This window comes from Rhinolophus hipposideros, assembly GCF_964194185.1.
Source record: "Rhinolophus hipposideros genome assembly, chromosome: 16".
Taxonomy (NCBI): Eukaryota; Metazoa; Chordata; class Mammalia; order Chiroptera; family Rhinolophidae; genus Rhinolophus; species Rhinolophus hipposideros.
In genome coordinates this window covers 35,027,364-35,050,191 of record NC_138062.1, presented here as the reverse complement: position 1 = coordinate 35,050,191, position 22,828 = coordinate 35,027,364, and the positions used below count along the sequence as shown (strand labels likewise).

Here is a 22,828-nt window from a genome sequence, read left to right as displayed (position 1 = left end):
TTGCATTGCACTTAGAAAATCTTATCTTTTGAGCAGGGAAAATATTAAAAAAATACTCTCACAAAATATTATTCTTCTTTAATATAACCATAATGATTTTCTTACTCATTCAAAAATTTTAAAAAATCTCAGTATAAACTAATATCCAGTCCATGTTCAAATTTCCCCATGTGTCAAACATGCAATTTTTGTAGTTGATCTATTTGAATTGTTACTCATGTTCTGTTATCAATATCTCTGTTAATATAGTTAATGTAAATTATACATATGCATGTGAATGCACATAAAGCGATATATATCTAGTACAAATATATGTATATATTTTTGCAAACTACATCATTTAAGCATTATATGCATTAGGTTTTTAATATTGATTGAAAAATATGTGTGTATGTATGTGTTTGTGTTTTTATGTATGTAATTTTTATTCTAATCATAACTATTTGGCTATGTTTTATGCTATTATTGAAGATGGACATAATATAAGATTAATAGCTCAAAATGCAGTTTTCAAAATTTATTAATTAAAATATTTTACAAATATTTACTGAACACATACACTAGGGAACTATTGCTGTACTCCCATTTGTATACAAGAAAAAAGTCAAAACAAAAGAGAATTTGTTACTTCCTTGAACTTTGCTATGCTAAGACAATGTGAAAAATGTATTTTATATACAAAATGAAAAGACGTGCTTGATAACATGCAGAGACAACTAATGTGCTGAAAGTACTGGAATTTTGAGGAACTCTATCATCAGTGGTTGGAAATAGCTTTCCCAAAGTAGGTGGTAGTTTTACTTTATTTTAACGGCAACAACTTTCACAGACTAACATGGATGGTAAGTAAACTTAAGATATGTTTCAGGGAGAGTATTAACAAGGCTAGTAAAAGTTAACTTTTATTGGGAGGAATGATTTAAAGTGAAAAGAATGTTACACTTATAGAAGTTCTTTAATTCAAAATTAAGGTATGTCAATTATGCTACAGTGAAGGTGATACCATGTTAAGGTCCGGTGGCCCGCTGCTTGAAAAAGTTAAAAATCACGAGACAAGGTTGGTGGAAAGAAAAGCAGGTTTACTCTGGGAAGATGGCGGACTCCTGTCTAAAGTCTATCTCCCCATTTCTAGACTGGTCAGAAGGTTTTATAGGTACACAAGAGGAAGAATAAAGGAAAGGGGAAGTTGGTCAGGCAGGTCCCAGGGCTGACATCGCTTCCTGGGGTCTGGTCTGTTTTAAGATAATGTTATCTCTGGACTCTGAACTGGGATTGCCCACCTCGGCCTGAATTTTTATGTGTATTCCAGTGACTGGGCACCTGAGGATTAAGAAATTGCCATTTCCAAGTTAAGATTGTGTTAATTAAATGCATTAACGAGGTATGTGTAGTCTTGAGAAAGGGAATGAAGCAGAGTTCTTTAGTTAATCAGTGAGGGGAGAAAGAAAGAGAAAATAGCTGAATATCAGGGCAGATCTAACTGCAAACTAGCTAGGCTTGATTACTAGTGGCTAGATAGTGAGCTATGCTGTGAGTCAAACTTGCAAACTAGCTAAGTCTAATTAAGTTATTTATTCCCGAAATTCAAAGGGAACAATCCACTCTAGGTATTTTAAGCAGAAAAGGATTTGATATGGGACATTTGATAATTATAAAATGTTCGGAAGAACTGGGGATGTCAGAAGTGAGCATCCTCTAGTACTATTAAGAGTGAAATCCTTAGCTAGGATACCAGGTTAGAAAGATTAGAGAATCTATATCAAGAATAAATGTCTGTTTTAGAAATTAAAAGGATCCCTTTATTCTCATGTCACTAGATATGCTAGGTTGGTACATCCCAGGGCATAATGCCATATCAGAGAGTCAGCATGTATCTCTTCTGTTGGAAAACTAAGCTGCAAGGCGGGGTACAGAGAGGCCAGTTCTGATTTGGTGAAGAGGAACCCATGTTGTTGAATTTATACATAACCTCCATTCCTGCCACCATGACCGTTATATTCATGTGCACTTTGAGCTGACACTTACATGGTTTCAAAAGATGGCTGATAGAGGTCCACAGCATAAGTTACCTATTCTATTTTATTTTTGAATTTTCTCTAAAGGGTGAGTCCTTGTGGGTACCTAAATGACTTAGAAATATTCCCAATGTCTGGGTGCATTCTGAGAGGGAATTTTTCTTGCCTTCATTTAAGGGGTCCTTGTGCCCAAACTTCCAGTTTTGTTTCTTTCAAGCTCTTCATCGTCTTGCAACCTGGCTTGTAACTGGTCGTGAAAAACCTATACATATGTCTCTATAAATATCTTTCCATGCAAACTAAATAACTCAATGGGTTATTTGAAGTTCTACCTCCCAGGATGACCCCCCTCATCCCCCCTGACCCCCCCCCCAATGGTACTCCAGGGCTTCTCCTAGATGGGAATGTTACGCTATGGTAGTCCACGTCTGAAAAATAACGGGATGTATCGCATAGCCATCTGTCAACCAGGCATGAATATTTTCTTTTTGGACAACAATCATAGGAAACATCATTTGAGGCTATAAGCAGAAATAGGTGTATTGGAAATATGAGGAGCTAATGTATCTTTCCTGTGCTGTAACACTGCTGTCAGGACCTGCTATACCGTGCACATAAATATATCACTTTCATTTCCTGATGAAATTCTGCTGCATGAACACAGCTGTGTGAGGTGAAAGATAAGATAATATCTAAGTTCCCTTGCACTGGTCAGCTCAGTCATCACTTGGTGTCCTATGGTCAGGTCTTTCCTGCTAGCTTATAGGATCTGCTTCTCAAAACTTGAATAATTATTTGCCAAAGGGAACATTGCTTTTCAATAAAACACTGCATGGTGCTGCTTCTGCTGGGGCATATCATAGGCATGAATATGCTTACAAACCTTCCACTGATGGTCTGAACTCCATTGTATCCGCTGAGAATTCAAACGGAAGTTCAAGTAGCAGTTCAGATTCCCATGCAGTCTGAAGAAAAAGAAAAACAACACAAAAACAAAAAACAAAGAAACAGCTTTTTTTTTTTTTTCCTGGTTCCTGCCTCAATCACTTGAGGCAGGCAGCCTGACAGGTTCTTCAGTAAATACAGAGGAGCAACACAATCAGTATGGTAAATGGGTCAAAATCTGAAAAAGCCCAGAAATTATGTAGCTAGTTCTTAGTGGTAGACAGCACACGAGGCAGAGTCTTATCTTTCACTTCTGAGAGAATAGCTTGACATTGGACCTCCAGAAAATTAACTGAGATGACAAGCCCCTCAACGTTTCTCAGCTTAATTTCTTACTTTCTAGCATTTGTGTTTCTTACCAAGGTGTGTGGGATACCTTCTACCTCCTTTATCACTGAGGTTTCCAATCAAACTGTCATCAACAGGGTGAAACATCATGATGACTGTGGGATGGTCAAGGTTCTTCAGAAGTAAGTTATCAAAGACATGAATTTTGACTTACCCTGAGAAACTACAGTGAAAGTTTATTACATCTATAGCCTATTACAGTAATATATAATGACCTTACCTCTTTCAGGTGCTGACATTGGCCTCTGCCATTTCTGAATACTATCTGAGGTACATTGTTATGGTAATAGCCTCCAACGAATCATACCTCCTGTACTCATGTTCTTGTGTTGTTCCTTCCATATTGAGTCTGGGCTTGATTATGAGACTTTTGCGGGGTGGGGTGGAGAGGGGGAGATGGGGACATTGAGGCATTATGATATATGACAAGCAGAGTCTTGAAAATCCCTTGTGCCATATTATGTGTGTAAACTTTTTCATGACTATGTGAAAAAGTAAGGAACATGAAAACATGTGGAAAAATGTGATAATTCTTCCAACCAGTCCACCATTCTAGTGAAAGCCCAAACACATGAAGAGACCAGCCAATACCATTTGGAAGAGAGTCAGCATCTCAATCGAACACAGCCCAAAGTGTACACCCTCAGAATAATAATTAAGTAAATAATTGTTTAAGGTCCCTGAGTTTGAGGGTAAGTTTCAAAGGAGAAATAGACAATCAATAAAGGAATTAGTGGCTAGAACTGGAACTAGAGCCCAAATCTAAAACCTATAGCATATTCTGTGAAACTGGGTGGCAGGTGGAGCTTGGAGAAGCACAAGGAAGCATTTGGTAAAGGCAGCAAAAATGGCAAATAAACTGTCCAGGATGGAAAAGCAGTGAGGTAACAGCTATTGGAGACTGGAAAATGACTATTTGTGTAGTTTAAAAACAATAGTCAACCCACATAGGTATAGTCAGTCCAGTAATCTCTGTAAACGGAGCAAAGGTAACACAATTAAACCGACAGAGCAAAGAAGGTTTTTCAACAAATGAAGCTGGAACAATTGGATACTCACATGCATAAAAATGAATCTGGACACAGATCTTATACTTTTCACAAAATTTAACTGACAGTGGATCATAGACATAAATAAAAATGTAAACCATACAACTCCTAGAAGATAACATAGGAGAAAACCTTGACCTTTTGTATGGTGATGACCTTTTCATTATAACACCAAAGAAACCATCTATAAAACAAATAATGGGTAAGCTGGGCTTCAATAAAATTAAGAACTTCTGCTCAGCGAAAGATACTGTCAACAGAATGAGAAGACAAGTCACAGACTAAGGGGAAATCTTTGCAAAAGACATATCTTATGGAGTACTGTTATCTAAAATATATAAGAACTCTTAAAAACTCTTTAAAATTCAATTGAAATATGATCCAAAGACCTTACCAGACACCTCACCAAAGAAGATACACAGGTGGCAAATAAGCATATGGAAAAAATCCACTTCATATGTAATAAGATCAGGGAAACACAAATTAAAACAGTGAGATACCACTGCACATCTATTAGAATGGCCCAAATCTGCAATACTGACAATATCAAATGTTGTCAAGGATGTGGAGCAAGAGGAACTCTCATTCATGATGGTGGGAGTGCAAAATGGTACACAACATTTAGTGGTTTCTTAAGAAAAGTCAACATACTCTTATCATACAATCCAGTGATTAGACTTCTTGGTATTTATCCAAAGGAGTTCAAAACTTATATCCCCATAAAAGCCTGTGCACTGGATATTACTAGCAGCTTTATTCATAATTGCCAAAACTTGGAAGCACCCAAAATGACCTTTAGTAGGTGAATGGATAAACTATGGTTCATCCAGACAATAGAACATTATTCAGCATTAAAAAGAAATGAGCTATCAAGCCATGAGAGAACACGGATTGACTTTAAATACATATTACTGAGTGAAAGAAACCAATCTAAAAAGGCTATGTACTGTATTACAACGTTGAATGTCATATTACAATGATATGACATTCTATAAAAAGCAAAAATATGGAGACAGTAGAAAAATCAGTGGTTGCCAAAGGTTGTGGGGGCAGGAAGGATGAATAGGCAGAGCAGAGAGGATATTCAGGGCAGTGCAAATACACCATATGATACTATAATGATACATGTCACACATTTGTCCAAAGTTATATAATATACAAACACCAAAAGTGAATCCTAAGGTAAACTATGGACTCAGCATGATTATGATTTGGCAATGCAAGTTCATCAGTTGTTAACCAATGCACCACTGTGATGGGGGATGTTGATAATAGAGGGTCTGTGCATGTTTGGGAGGCATGGCAGGGGGCATATGGGAAATCTCTATACTTTTCTCTCAATTTTGCTATGAAACTAAAACTGCTCTAAAAAAAAAAAAAAGCATTGTGAAAAATTGCCTGCAATAACTGGGATGATATAAATCATATGTAATGAACATTTCCCCTTCATTTCCAGGGGAGAAATTCTCTGAATTGCTTTGAGCCATACAATAAAGTTCAGGGAATCCAAAGTCTTCATCCTCCTCATAAGACACATGTCACTTTTAGTTATCAATTTTGGCAAAGTTGAACTATTTTGAATTATATTCCTGAAGTTCAGAAATGATCCTTTTGTTATCTTGAGAATTTCAAAGAGTTATTTTTCTTTTCAAGTTGAAAAATATTTTTGTGCCTGTTATTTGTGCAGCTCATGGATCTCATTGGCCGCCATTTTGGTAATCTGGTCAGTGTGAATATGTGAGTCATTCTTTTGTCCTACTACCTGCTTGCCAGGTTATGTTTAGTTATTTAAATAATTTCAGGTGCAGAAAATCCTTCAGAGATATTTTCCTGTTAAAATTTCAAACTTTCAATACCGTTTCTCAAACTCCATTATTCGTCTTAGTGTTTTTGCTAAACATTAACAATGTAAAATTCACTCTTCCTGTTTGCTCATTATAGATTCTGAGATACACGTGTGTGTGTGCATATGTCAAGGCTCGATGAATGAACAGTTCATAGTTATTCACTTTATCATATGTAAATTTTATGTCAAAAGGAAAACTATAAACAAATATTAAACTATATAATGATATGCATTCTGAAGTATTCAGGAAAATGTACTGATGTCTGAGTTTGAAATGCACCAGAAAATAAGAGGGAGTAATGGATGGTTAGAGGGATGGATAATGATAAACAAACATGGTAAAATATAATGGTCAGATCTAGTTGGTGGGTATGTGAAGTCTTCAGTGTAAAAATTTTCCCAACATTTCCCTTTGTTAGTTAGGAAATTTTCACAGTAAAATGTTGGGAGAAAAAGTCAAAGGCAGGTTTATTATAGTCCAGAATATATGGAAATTATTCTTTTACGGCAATTCTCTGATCAGTCTCTTATTGAAAGGTGTTACTAACGTAATACTGTAGCTAATGTTTTCAGACTTCACAAACTACTTATATTTTTTTCTGAAAATACTTTCTTGTTTTTACTGTTTGTTTTTGTGTATGTGTGTTGGTGTTTGAGCTGTGATTTGCTCAATAAATGATTGTGACTCATTGTCACGTTCTCTAAAAAAAAATCAATGAGAACTTAATCATCCTCAGAATCATTATAATTACATGAGTCATTTTTGTTCTCCTGTAGTAACTGGTACTTAGGCGATCTTCTTTGATCTTTGGGGACTGGCAGCCTCAGTAAATATGAAGCAATGTGACAAGTCATCTAGTTTAGAGTTTCAGATGACCCTAGAGAGAGGCAAATAACGTGATAGTTGCTAGTGCAAAGCCCTGGAACCCACTCTCTTCATAGACTGGGAACAGCCCTTACAATCTTCCTTCTTGAGCAAGCAGTAGCAAAAAGCCCTTATTTTACTCCACCTGCTTACCCAGTAAGAATCGTGAGACTTTATTATGAGGCTTAGAGTTCATCTGGTAAATTATGACAGGACAGAAGAATGAAATTCTTCATCAGCTTCCTTTCAATGACCATTGTCAATATTCCACTCCACAGGAAAGAAGTCAACTAATGCTCTCCCTATATCACTTTTTTGTAGAGTCTGTGGATTTTCAGTATCCTTACAGATATTGCTCTAAAGATAGGGATTGTGGCATATAATTTTCAAATGTGATGGACCACTGCCAATACTAAATATAATCATAAACATTTAATGAGCATTAAGTGCAAGGAACTGTTTTAAGTGTGTTCCTGCCTTAACTCAAGTATACTATTGTTATTACCATTTCACAGAAAAGAAATATGAGGCATCACTTCATTAACATTTTTTCAAAAGTTTAAAATGCTCATAAGAATCAGAGCTGGGATTTAAATTCAGGCATTTGGTTCCAAGCATATGGTTTTAATCATTGCTCTGAAGTATAAATTAGAGGTTCAAGAGTCTGGTCTGAGTGATTATTAAGTCAACCACTGCTTTAGTCTTTGTGTTTAATCTCCAGGCATCAATTCTAGCAACAAGATTACTATCACAGACAGTACTGTTTGCAGTATGCCAATTCTTTCAAATTGCACAATCCAGTACTATGAGAGCTACAGACTTTTATCCAAACAAATTCATGATGATAGTAATAATAATGTTAATATCTGTTACATATTGTATGCCTCATCTATGAATTTTACATTTGCATTCATGATCCTTGCTCCTTACAGAAACCTTAAAAGCTACTTACTGTTATTAACATATTTATAGATTTTAGCTGAAGCTTATAAATGCTCACTTACTTGATCGAGGTATACAGAAATTAAGTCAAGTATTTACAAATATATGCATAATATCCACATAGTAGATGTCTGGTGATTGCAACACTTGTCAAGAAAAGAAAATGAGGCCACACAGATTTTCATAGACTTAGTCAGCAATCTTACCTATTCCGTCTTATGTTATTATGATATTCTCTCTCTACCAGTATGTCTTACTTGCATTTTGGTGCCTCCTTATATTACCTTCTGCTTGAACCTAAATTACCTGGTCTGCCTTATGTTTACTGCTTATTCTCTAGATCCCAGATGACTCTCTCTGACCAAGTATAGTCCCAGGAAGGATTCTCTCCCATTACGTGTGATGAAATAGAAAATGAGGACTTGTTCTTTTCAAATAAGAGTTTCAGTATACATGTCAAGATATTAAAAGAGAGAGAAGCATGAATCAGGTTTGTCCTGGTTTTCTAACTTTTTGCCAATCAAATGATAGCGTTTTGACCATATTTTAATATTGTAGAGAAATTAAACAGCACCAGAAACACTCTTTCCTATTAACTGTTATGTTTAGTAATTAATGTGTGTGAATTAAATTGACAAAAGACAGATTGACGGTATAAAGGTTCATTTTGTGTGCATATAGGGATCCTCACAGAAAAGAAGTGAAAACCCCAAAGAAGTTGTTAGACCTGAGGCCTTATACAGCATTTTAAGAACAACTTATGGTGGAGAAGTGATTAGACAAAGGAAGTAGGGGTTGTGCTTCTACAGGCAGCAAATTGGGAAAGGTGAATATGTGGGAGAAACTAATGAAATACAAGGGTTATTTAGGAAGGTTTGTTATGCAGACTCAATATGATGCTCTTCCACTGAGGAGAGTAGTGTCCAGTGATTAAGAGTCATTATCTACTTCCTATTACTCCAAAGGAACACAACTTTAAAAATGGAAATTTTACATCCTGCTTTTATACAGAAAGGGGGAGGCAGAGAACTAATTGCTTTCAGGTCAAAACAGTCTTTATACCAAAGTACGATATTTTGCTGCTGCATATTCTGATCCCCTTCAGTATCTAAGAAATATGAAATTTTTGACCTGAGACATGGCTATCCAAATTTAAGCCATATGTGATTAACATGCTAATGAAACTATGAGTCACGAAGCCAAAATTTAAAAGCATCTAACACTATATATGATTATCTCTGTTATATTCCCATAGTAAGTCACTCAGAGAATTTCTGTAAGAGGGCATGATGTACTTTGCAGAAAGTAACATGTGATTTACATACAATTTCCCTAGAAGATAATTTCTTATATTATCATTTAAAAATAACTCAAATATGTTTAAGATAAAGTTATTTAACTTAAATTAATTTCCAATATAAATGTTAAAACCATACATTTGAGAGACTGTATACCTTTAATTACAGATGGCATTCTTAGAGTTCATCTTTTATAATCGATATTCTCCTCATTTACAATATTATATACTCACATATTGGGAAACTCATGAACAAATTTCAGAGAAAAGTAGTATATTATTGCATAGTTTTAATACCGACTAGTTATATGTCAATCAGATAATAAAAACTATTAAATTTACAAGGAAGTATTATTTAGTATATTGCATGATATATAAGTGTCTAGTCCCTCAAAATAAATTTTTTACTTTATAATAGTATAAAACAATAAAATTAGGTACATTTAAGATTAATGTGGAAGGACTGCCAACTTTCAAATTTAAAAACAAAAATAGACAATTCTTTTGTTCTAGTATTTCTATTTTACAGCCTTACCATGTTTGGTACAGTGAAATTTCCCAACAGCCGTATGCTATACAGATTTTCTCTTGGGTTATGGTTCTCTTCTTTTTGTATTCTAATTAGAAACCTTTAAACTTTAAGAAAAATGCTTGCAACTAAGTACAAAATGGAGCAAAACAATTTGGTGCTCCTGGGTATTCCCACCTCTGTTCTATACTAGTTATAGAATGTGGGAACTCTTTAGTGTTCCCACATTCCTTTCAAAATGTAAGTTGAGATATCAAGACTCATAGTTAATATTTATAATAACTATCTGAGAATATTCTGAATACTTTCTCAGATTTAAATATTTTCTTCACATTATAATCACATTTTAATTTTCTATCAAAATTATAAAATTCTTATGTTAAAGTAGCTTTTTAACTTTATCTTTTGAATTTCATTTACCCTCCATAAAAGTTACATGCGTGTATCATATATGAAATATTCATGTCCTTTAAATATGTAGCATATATATTCATTGTAAAGTTTGACACCTGTTTAAGAAACTTCATATTATTCTCTTTTCACAGTGTCTCAGGTACAATAAACCCCTTTCTACTCTTAAAACTTTTTTTATTCTAGAGGGCATTCATAAAGAGCATTTTGTTATTATTGCCTAAAGCATTAACATACAGTAATAAGGATTATTAGGCATAAGTGACTATGTCAACTAGTCATTATCTTTTTTTGAATTTTAAACTGACTTCCACCTGACCCTGGAGTCTCTTATACAGTGACTTCAGTATTTCTTAGTCAGCTTCCTTTTTTACTTTACTTGCCCTAACAGTTTAATATACTTTAACACTGGATTTTAAGCAAAGACGTTCTCTTTGTCCTTTACTATAATCTAAATATGATCATTGTTATATTAACCTAAGTGAACAATTTTGTTTCAAATAATTTCCGTGACCTTTTTGACGTTTCTGTATTGTCTCCTACATGTAGCCATTCCAGATAAGGTCCAGCAGAAAATAATTTATTTCATTGATATACAAGTATTTCTGTCATCCCTTTTGTTTCCTAAACGGCATTACACTTAAAACTACAAACGAATTTAATGGTTGAAGCTTGTTTTCATGTGTCTATATTTTCTGTTTGCATGTAGCCTTATTTGTAGATTGTAAGGTTCTCTAGTAGAGAGAGATGTCATTTCATGCTGCAGAAATTCCTGTAAGAATGAACATTGAAAAGAATAGTGTTTTATGAAACACTTATTTTCTATGAATGATGTTGACAACTTAAATCACTCACTATTCATGAAACACTTGAAATTATACTAGGTCTAGTTTATTAACTTTTGAGTTGCTAATATGTAATCTAACCCACAAGAGACTGTTTGATCAGCTCTTTTTATTTATATTTTAGCTTTTACCATATAAAATCCTACCAAATTATCTTTATATTGTTATTTTCTTTCCTCCTTTCCTCCTTTCCTCCTTTCCTCCTTTCCTCCTTTCTTTCTTTAAGACTTTTGTTTATGCAGTTAAATCCTTTCATACTACATGATGAGTTTCTTTTCTCCTCTCCTTGGAGTAAACCAAAGGATCCCATTAGAGCGCATGAAGATATACACACCTGTTCCAGTAACTATTATACAATATATTCCAAAAATAAAACAAAGAGCTTAAGTTTTCAATAAATTATTTTTTGCCCAACATGCTGAAGTTTATAAAGACATTTTGTACAAACCCTAAGTATAAGGAACTTTCTATTTAGTTGTAAAGCCACAGTAACACATTTATAAGACAACTCTTATTACTACATCTTATTCTATCTGCCCAAAGTGAAATAAGTATTACGGGAATGGATTGAAGAAAAGAAAGAGTGGCTACGACATTTACTAGTTCATGGCATTTTTAAATTTAAATGCTCTTCAAATTTTGTCTAATAAAATATATGTAACTCATCATATTACTTTGAAATATTTTCCTGATAAAGTAAACGTATATGTTTTTTTATTATTAAGATTGGCTTGACAGTTTCCAAGAGGTAAAACTATTACCATGAATTACATGTCACCTTTATAATGTGCTAAATTAATGTCATTGTTGATTTGTAATTAGAAATGGAATAATCTGAGGACTTCACAATTTTTCCAAGGATATAGGTAGGTGAAAGAAAAAAAAAGAGAAATAGAGAGAAAGAGAGAGAGGGAAAACTGGCACGAATTAGGAATATGCCAAAAAATAGCTCAGCATAGTGATAGAATGTGGTAATTCAGCGTGACCTTAATGCCTTAGTGACAATGGCTAATACCTAATTGCTATGAGATTATTAATGCTTTTGTATAATAAATTTTGATGTTTGAATAATATCTAAGATTAATATGTAGTCTGCTCCAAAGCACACAATGTTTTATATGCCAATAACCCCAATACCCCTGGTATAAGAAAAACATATAGAAAAAGATAATCAAAGACATGTTGGCAGTACAAAAATTAAATTACGTCAGGATTTTTTTCTTTTCAAAAGTAATATTTAAATAATAAAATATTATTGTCTTTCACTACATACAAAATTTGCCTGGTATTTGTATATTTACAAATATTAAATTAATGAAAACTTGACTTGAAGCCACAATTTAATCTAATTTTAATCTTTTATTTTATTAGTATAAACGAGCCCTAGGTAGAGATTTAGGTACAGGAATGGGGTACACTACGGCTTTCACAGTCCACCCAGCTTCTTTCCCTTCTCTCTTCCAAACCTTCTGAACTGCGACATTCAACTATTTGAAAAATTGAGACTTTCCTCATGGAGCTGAAATGCTCAGGTGGGTAGAGTAGTGTAACTTTTCACTCTGAATATCCTGTAATTTTTTTCGTGCATGCCAGGAATATTTCCAGATTGTTTTACCTCTTTCTTATTATTATACAGCCAGTCTCTCATCCTTTTATTCAAGGTCAGTCAATGACAGGCAGATCAGCAGTAGAAAGAGGAAAGCTTTTGAATGTACTTTTTAATTTTTAACCTGGCTGGTTGGTACTAGCTGGGATTGTTGCAGAGCTGTACTTGAAAGCTCTTTTCTCTCCTCTGTTGTGTCTGTAATATCCTCCTGTAACCTTCCTTTCAGTTGCCCTTCAGTAATTACTGAGACTTCACCCCTCTTTCTTGGTGTCCACAGGGACAAATGAAAATTTTACATGCAGACCGTCTACAATTACAGAACCCAATTTTCTTTTGTTAGAGACTCTCCTTGGGTGGTCCTAATCAGGAAGTACTGCTCCTTAGGGCTTTTTTTTGTTGTTTTTCCTGTGTAAGAATACTTTTACAAGAGTCGTGATGGCAGTGGTTTGTAAAATTCTCTGATTTCCTTGCTCTGTTGTGCTCATTTAGCATTTTCTCCTCTTTTATAATGGACTACTGAACTCCTGTTTTTCAGTTAGAATTTTCTGATTAATTCTTCATGATTTTGAACAGCTTTATTTCTTCAAGGAATCTGATTCAGTTAACCTAGAGTACCCTCCATTTTGTACACAACATAAATAATATTTTCTTTTTGTCTACCTTTTAATACAATCATGCTTAGATGATCATTTTTCTGGTAACCTTAGGGGAACTTTAAAAGAAGATTTAGGTAAAACATTTAAGAGCAGAAAGCTAATTGGTATCTCAATAAAAAAATTAATTGCCATATCCTACAACAATAAAGAGGTCAAACAAATCTCTAGTGTATGTTGCCTGCAATCCATTTGCATTAGAAAAGATCAATAGACAGTAATATAACAAATTAATTTAGGAAGGTTAAGTTGATTTGTTAATCCTTCTATCACCAATAGTGTTGTTGCTACTATTAAAACTAATACTGGTTTTATCATAATTGCTGCTATTGTTTGTTTGTACTAAATGATCTCCTAGAGATCTCCCTGTGATATTTATGGGTATACATTAGTTATAAAACACTTTTTCTAAACCTTTTATGGAGCCAGAGGCATGTATTTCACGGAGTGGCTGAAGGTGTGTGCATATGTGTGCGTGTGTGTGTGTGTGTGTGTGTGTGTGTGTGTGTTATATTCAACATTTTGTAGACATTTATGATGTATTTTCAATCAGAGCCCAGTGAAACACCTGCCACACATCTTTCTCTTTTCCCTATTCAATTCTTTTTTTGGCACCAACATTTGAAAGAACCCATGCTCTACTTGAAAGAATTAAGTTGGTTGGTTGTTTATTTGCCAGGAGCACTTCACAGTAAAAGGCGAAAATGGATTGTAAACATGCTGTTTCACAACTTCCTTCACATTTTTCTTCTCAATTTGGTCAAGATCTCTTTGCAACATGTTTCTCATTATTAGTTTTCAACATTTTCTATAGTACTTATATATATATATATATATATATATATATATATATATACATATACAGATAAATATATATATATATACATATACAGATAAATATATATATATACATATACAGATAAATATATATATATATATATATATATATATATATATATATATATATATATATATATATATATATAATTGCCCGATAACATCCCAAAGAACACCATAAGTTGAAAATTCAATAATGAGTAGGATTTCCCCGTAAAAAGTTTGTTACCCTTGACCTTATCCATTCATCGGTCTTTTGATACTTTCACCTAGGGAATTACTTTCCTCCCCCTAACATCCATACTAATTTGAAAATTTTGTATGTGATGATGGAGATATTTAATTGAGTGTGTATTTTTCCTTAGGCCAAATTTAAATTTTTTTCCGAGAAACCAGTTCTTATAGGTATTATATCATTTGAGTATTTAACTTGGCTTTCCCAAATATTTTCTCATCTTGAGGATCAGGGATCAGCAAACGATTTCTGTAAAGGGCTTATATATTAGTCTTCTTGTTGCTGCTATAGCAAATTGCTACATTTAGTGGCTTAAAACAACAAAAATTGTTTTACCCTACAGTCCTGGAAGTCAAAATTTTGAATTGAGCCTAACTCAAGATGAGTTACGCTAAAGTCAAGGTGTCATCAGGGCTGGTTCCTTGTGGAGATTCTGAGGGGAGAATCCATATCCATGCTGTTTTCAGCTTTTAGAAGCAACCTGCATTTCTTGTTTGACTCCTGATCACTACAACCTCTTGCTTTCATCTTCTCCTGCTACATTATCTTATCTCTTGTATCCCTTTTGACCCTTGTGATTATAAATCACCCATCTAGATCATTCCAGATAATTTCTCCATTTTAAGATCCTTAAATCAATCACACCTGAAAAGTCCTTTGTGCCATATGAGTTCCCAAAATTAGGTTTGCAAATTTGTTGCAGCAACCTTGCTTACCTTTTTTGGTATCAGAGGGATTATTCATTATGAATTTGTAACAACTGGACAAACAGTTAACGAAGTTTACTATTTGGAAGTTCTGAAAAGGCTGCATGAAAAAATTAGACGACCTGAACTTCTCGCCAACAATTCATAGCTCTTGCATCACGACAATGGACCAGCTCACATGGCACTGTCTGTGAGGGAGTTTTTAGCCAGTAAACAAATAATTGTGTTAGAACACCCTCCCTACTCACCTGATCTGGCCCCCAATGACTTCTTTCTTTACCCAAAGAGAAGGGAACTATTGAAAGGAAGACACTTTGAGGACATTCAGGACATCAAGGGTAATAGGACGAGAGCTCTGATGGCCATTCCAGAAAGAGTTCCAAAATTGCTTTGAAGGGTAGACTAGGTGCTAGCATTTGTACGTTGCTTCCCAAGGGGAGTACTTTGAAGGTGATCGTAGTGATATTCAGCAATGAGGTATGCAGCACTTTTTCTAGGATGAGTTCGTGAACGTAATTGTCAGACCTTGTACCTGTGAGGGACCAGTGTTGATTAAGCTATCATCATATATGCCAGTACATTACACGCTAATAAATTTCAGACCAATTGAAAAAAAATGACATGCACCAAATAATATTGTATGTCCCACGAGACTGTCCTTTGGGGATACTCTAATCCCTGTAACAGCTTTAGCTGGGAGGGTCATAAGTCTTCCCATAAATGCTTTTTATATACCCATGGAATAAAGTTACCTGTAACTTTGAACCACCAAATCATACCTAAATCCATCTCTTTGAGACTGTCTATATTGCATTTTCATTGTCTTTAAATGAATTTTATTTGCTCTCACAGACCAGTGGTGACACACTGTCAGCCAGCTTCGTGCTGCTTTTCATCGTATTTTCTTTGATTTTTGCCTGGTCCTTTGTACTAGGCCTGGGTTCAATTTTATCTATATGCAAAAGATATGATATAAATGCCCAATAAATGACATTTTAAAAATTGCCTTTGAAAAAGTAAAGGAACTATTGAAAGGAAGATATGTTGATGACATTCAGGATTGTTTTATAACGTTCCATCTTTATGTATGTCCACCTGGAGTGCAGAATCTATGTTGTTCGGCCTCTTCTGTCCAATTTATTGGTGCTATTTCTTTCAGATCATCTGATAATTAACCAAAGTAATAAATATGACTGGTGGGCTTTTAACCGTATGATAGCTGTATTTGACTTTTATAAGTTGCCTCATCAGAAGTCACTGCTTTGTCACCGCTTTACTCAAGATTATTGAGATGAACTCTTTAGGTGGAATTTCTAATTCAGCAGTCATCTATTTTATCTTCTCCAGAGAGTACAGTTCCAGAAAAACTTTCGCCAACATTGTCCATTTTTCAGTACCAGATCTGAAATAGGTTGGAGTTTTATTATAGTGTTTCATGCACTTGGTGGAAATGGAATGATTGCCACCCCCTGTGATTATAATAGACTTCTAAGAGCCTCTTTTCCCTATGCTATGATCTACTTTTTCCATATATTATCTCTTTTAACCTCAAACTTCCCATATCATCAGAAATAGCATTTATCCACAAAGGTGATAACAGCAGACTAGCTTATACTTCTCCCCAGTCTCACTTTAAGGCATATAACAGAAAGTTTGAGAGGAAAGGAATCATGATTTTACTTTGCATTAAGTAATGGAACTACATTCAGATCTAGTTAAATTTACCTACGTAGAAGGAAGTTGGAATTACCCCTAAAGAATCCTTACAAATACACATTTTCAAAGGCAATTTTTAAAATGTCATTTATTGGGCATTTATATCATATCTTTTGCATATACATAAAATTGAACCCAGGCCTAGTACAAAGCACCAGGCAAAATATCAAAGAAAATTTTCATGAAGTGAAGAAAGAAAGGAGTTAAAGCATCTGGCCTGTGACTCATTCACTTAATTTCTGGAGGATGTGCCCCTGACAAAAGAAAAAAGAAAAGCAATGCACTGATCACCTTGTTACTTGGATTTCCCATAAATAGGCTAGCAGTACTTCTGAGGATTCAGAGATCTTAGCTATTGAATATATATATTATTAGTAAATGGTATTATCATTGTACAAAAATGGAAAGTTAGTTTAAATAAAGTAGTACTAAACATAAATAGCATTTTTAATAGAAATAAGTCACTAAACAGCTCCATGTATATTTCTCCGCTGAATATCATAAAAAGGAAAGTAAGCAGACATAGTCTTTAGAAAATATTTTTATATGGAAAAGTAATGTTTAAAAAAAAAACACACCACAATGAATTGTATCTAGAGGAATCCCTCAGAAACTTGATAAATGTATATGTAAAATGCCAGTGACTTTTATTAAGATTTTATTTTCTGAAGAAAAATATTAGTCTTACGTGAAATATAAGTAGGGTTCAGTAGCTGATCTATTAATTAGTTCATTTCCAGTTTACAAAAAAAAAACCAAAAACCTAAGAATGAAATGTTTAAGATGTTCAGTGATATATTTGTAATGTGTCACATATGTTTGACAATGTATTTGAATATATGAGAATTTTTCCTATGATTAATCAGTTCTCCGGAACTAGGCAGTAAGGATATCTTAATCACTATATTAAGTGACACCTGACATTTGGTAACGTGACTTAGAAGTGAATTTAACGCAATGAATTCTTACATGTTAAATAATTACCAATCAACAGATAATTATTTTGTGTTTACTCAGCTCACTTAGTTCTTCCCATTTGTGGTCAAAATCTCACAGAGGTTAGAAGTATTTTAGAAAACCAAGTAAATTGAAGAATGATTTTGCTTTTGTTATGCTAGTATCGGATTTCCAATCAGGAGAGCGCAATTTAAAAGATAAGAAAACTGAAAGATGTGTTGAGTAATCTTGTCAAAGGAAGTTTTCAGGAACAAAAGCAATATACTTGAATACATGATTTCACTGATTCATTGATTCATTCATAAAAGACATGTTGATAATATATTCTATGCCCAGCTCTGGGGATGTAACTTGAAAAAATATAGTTTCTTCTCTAAAGGATTGCATGACATTTTTGAGGAGACAAAAGCGAACTTGAAAATCTAGTTGTATTTTGTTAAACAAGACGTTAGAGAGATTTAGAAAATGTAAAACAGTATCACATTTCTCACTGATTTTTTTCCTTTGGTTTTGAGAAATATTCATGTTTTCCATGAAAATAATTTAATGTGATTATTCATGGTTCTTAAAAATAAATAAATATTTTTAAATTGTTATTTTTAATTACAAAAATGGTAAATATCGATAGATACAATGCATATAAACAAAAGCTCTGTGGAGACTTCAATGCTTATTAGGAATTTAAAGGATTCTTTAGAACCAAAAATTTGAGAACCCGTATTTTAGATCAATAGTTCCATCTCAAGCAATGGGATTTGGAAGCTTTCTGGTCAAAGGATATTTTTTTCACCTATTTTTATATATGCTTTTTTTTTTCCTGTCATTTGTTTTTCAGATATTATTTTGCACTTTTTAGATCCCACACGGTTTATTTTCAACTGCTAATTTTATATGCTGTTTAGATATCCTTCATAATACTTATTTTTTACTGCTGAGAATTCTACAAAAAAAATGAGTTTGCTATGCAAATTAAACAATCATTGAAACAAGATGGTTCCTCGAAAAATAATCTTTTATTTTTTGGATGAACAATTATTATTAGAAATTATTTTTCTCTTTTCGAGATATTCTTAAAGCATAAAAAGGGCTTTGACATATGGCAAGTACATAGAGGTGAGGCAAATAATGCTCTAATCTTTCTTACTGGAAGTATTTATAAGGTGATAAAGTGTTCAAAAGAGGTTCTCAGACCTTCTGGGAGAAACTTACTGTCAGTTGAAATTATATCTTACAGGTGTTGTCAATTAGGATTTTTTTTTTCACATTTCAAAATTTAATAAATAGCTTTTAATGAGTGAAAATACAAGTAGTATTCTTTACCATTAGTGTGTTTTTTTGCTCATATGTGTAAATTAAGGTTCATTTTGGAAAACTTTTATTGTAAAATGTGAATGGGGAAATAGAGTTTCACCATATTTAGCCCAATTATTATTTCATCCAATCAATACGTTTGTACTGGCAGCCTCCTGGCTACATAACTCTTGAACAAGAATGAGGGAATAAAGAATAAGTGCATGACAATATCTAAGCATTTCTAGTCTAGCAATATAATCCCTTTTTTTTTGAACTTATAATTCTGATGGAAAAATCACGCTATATATGGTTATCCTAAAGCAAAAGGAGACCTATCTGTGTTATATTCTAAAAATGTTTTTGTTATTCCATTATTTACATATGTAACTTGTACTGGAATATCAAATTACATACATTTTACTATGGGGAAATTAACAGATGCTTCTTTGGGTAATCTTAGAATAATGAACTGCTTCAGGATCACTTGAGCTAGATAGAAAATAGTAATGAAGACAGCAAAGATGAACCGAGAATACTAAAGGGAAATTATGAAAGATTATTGAACATACATCTCTCTCTTTTTTTAATTTATGAAGATTTTTCTCATGTCTGTATATAAACATCCAACATCAGCACATTTCATATAGGAAAATAATTATTCAGTCTTTATTTTGGGTTTAAAATATTAATATAAGTGTGCATACAAATAACACGTTTAAATATCATTACTTTAGAAAATATGTTGCAATTGCTCTGTAGCAGCCTCCAAAATATATCTGCTATTGAAGGAATTGTTATAATACTTCTCTTCAGACATAATTAAAGTGTAAAATATAGCATTAAAATCATCATCTTCTCCCAATTTTGTCTAAAAACCTCTAAATATGACTGTCTAATCCCATGGTAATTTTTGAATCATGTTGTGAATCCTTCTGTAATACTCATATGTATTGTTCTCAATTTAATGCATGTTAAGCTTGAAAGCCACAACTGAATATAAATAAGTTGGTTCTGTGAATGAGCATTTTAATTATTGGTTTTACTCAGTACGCATCCATGAAGTTAATAAAGTACTCTACTTGTCATCAAGTTTGTTACAAGAAAGACTAAATGAGAAAAATACTTCAGTTTTACAATTAACTCAAAGCTCACTCCCCTGTGCCCCACAGATATATTTTTATTTTGTTATGTATCAATTAAAGTATGTCAGCGATAAGAATAAAATGAGTAAGCCAGTATCCCAATAAAGAATGTGATTTTGCAGATTTGAAAATCATGGTTTCATTTATGTTTAATTGACAGCAACTAAAATAATACATTGCATTTCTCATAATCAAGCAAGGAAAACAATGTTCCTTTTCCTTTATAACTCTGCAGTAGTAATTTTAAATTCTGAACACTCAAGAGGGGAAGAAAAATGAATGCCATCATCAATTGAGCTATAAATACTTAGCAGCTGCCTGCTCTACAGCCCAGATTACAGAGCCTTAATGAAGATACAATAATTCATGTATGTCTAGATTTTTCAGAGTGTTGTACCCCACCTTACTTAATGAATAGTTTATTCTGCTATGGTTATTTTCTATTTGCAATTGTATAGGATTGTTACGATGATTAGGATATTAGAAAGTCTAAGATTGAGACTCAATAACATTTCATATTACCTAGTGGCACTGGGTAATTTACTAAACCTTAGTGAGACTCCGTCTCCTTACTTTCAAAATGGGAGAAAATACTATTTTATCATATATATATATATACACACACAAACACACGCACACACACACACAAACATACACACCGTGTGCTAAAAAATGTATACACATTGTAAGAAAAGAAAACTGTATTAAAATTGTAATACTCGTTATATACTGATAACAAAAGATCAATACAAGTCATATTTGACTTCTGCAATTACAAGAGGTGCTCAGAGTGGTTACCATCAGCATCCAGACACTTCTCATTATGGCGAACTACTGCTGCACAATGTTGACCAAAGTGTCCACTTGAATACATATTTCTGGCGCCCCCAGTATATATTCTTTACTAGATTCTCATCATTCCTTCAGCATCCATATAACAAAATACTTATGAGTATAGAACTATGTGCCTAGAACTGCATTCAGTAGTAGGGATACAGAAATGAGGAAGTTAAATATCCAGTGGAGGGACCCTGTTAACCACATTCTCCCATTAATATAATTAGTATGACATCCATTTTATAATAAAGAGAGAATGGGCACAGAGAAGCTAGGTAAATTGCCAATAGTCGTGTGTCCAATTAAATGGTGAAGCTGGAAAAAAACACAGTGGAGTGGGGATGTACACCCAGACAGTCTAATTCCAAAGCCCAGACTGTTGGTTACCTGTTAGTCTATGGTATCTCTCCAACCAGTGCTCAGTTATTTACGTTTCAAAGAGTAGTTTACCTGTAAGACCCGATAGAAACCAGACATCTGGTGAAATTCTAAAGGAATATTCTTTTCATGGTGACATTCATCTCATTCTAGCTGGATGAGTATCACCTGTGATTTGCTTCCTTTATTGAGGATGTTATCCATAAATAACTTGAAAACTAGCTGTCACATCTGGAAGCTGAAAAGGGGTCTTGGAAACTTCATTCACTTCTCACACAGAGGTAACTTCTCCAAAGTTTCAGTGCCCAGTCAGAGAAAGTCTACACTTGCATTTGGCTGTTGCCTGAAGGGCGACTCAGGGGCTCAGATTATTCTTTCTATGCAATTTCCTGAATGCTTAAAATTGGCAATGAAGGAAGACTGTGCAATCCTCCCGTAACTGTGGTACAAGAGAACGAGCAAGCTAGTCTCCCATCCTGTGTTACTCTGTGAGAGCTGTCTGACCTTTTGATAACAACAACAACAAATATCACTCCTAGAATGGGGTATGTTAGGTTAGGGAAAACTGACCTGGTAAAGCAGGAGAGACAGTTGTATTGTCGATACAATGGACTGATGCCACAGTAGCTCTGATTCTTCTCATCTCTCACTCCAGATTTTAGCAAAGCATACTTACAGAAGGAAAAAAAAAAGTCCTCTCACACTTGGAAGATAAATTAGTAACTAAATAGATACATAGGGGATCAATCAGGAGATGTACTTTCTAAAATTAAAAAAAAATAATAATTGGGTGACGAACTATTTTGGTTTGTGTTTTTCACCTATCATATATCACTTTGTATTTAAAAAATGCTTTTCAAAGTACATATATAATATATGCACACAACAGATGATAAATAATCTATAATTTGGGTAGTACATTTTTCTGTTATGGTGATTTTCTATTTCCTACATGTCCAAAAACTGCTTCAAAAACTCACGTAGTGGGAAATGTTTTCTCATGGTTTTCAAGTTCTCATGTTATTTTATAAAGTAGGAGCTTCCATGTTATGAGAAAGTTGGGAAGAGACACCCTACTGTGCTTTCTGCTCAGCTCACTGGCTCTTCTACATACTAGAGTCATTTACTTGCTTAGAGATACTGTGAAATCCTGTTATCCTGTGGTACTCATTCCGTTATTGGCCTAATTTAAAGTATGTAACAGTCCCTGCACATAGAAGGACTATCTCTTTTTCCCTTATGAACTTTACACACTGTGAAATGTGGTGCACATCACGAGCAACTTGCGTTTGGCTAGATAAATGCCTTCTATTTGGAACACACTCTATTTACACTTGCAAATTCCAAGGTCTTCACTTGGAGTAAATCAGAAAGG

The 22,828-nt window shown here is 33.8% G+C and overlaps 1 protein-coding gene across 4 annotated transcripts in view; it reads left to right on the top strand.

Annotated features, from left to right (window-relative positions):
* LOC308509101 (uncharacterized protein) overlaps positions 1–22,828 on the top strand; it is a 718,677-nt gene that overhangs the window by 183,137 nt on the left and 512,712 nt on the right. The gene's annotated exons all lie outside the window — the stretch shown is intronic.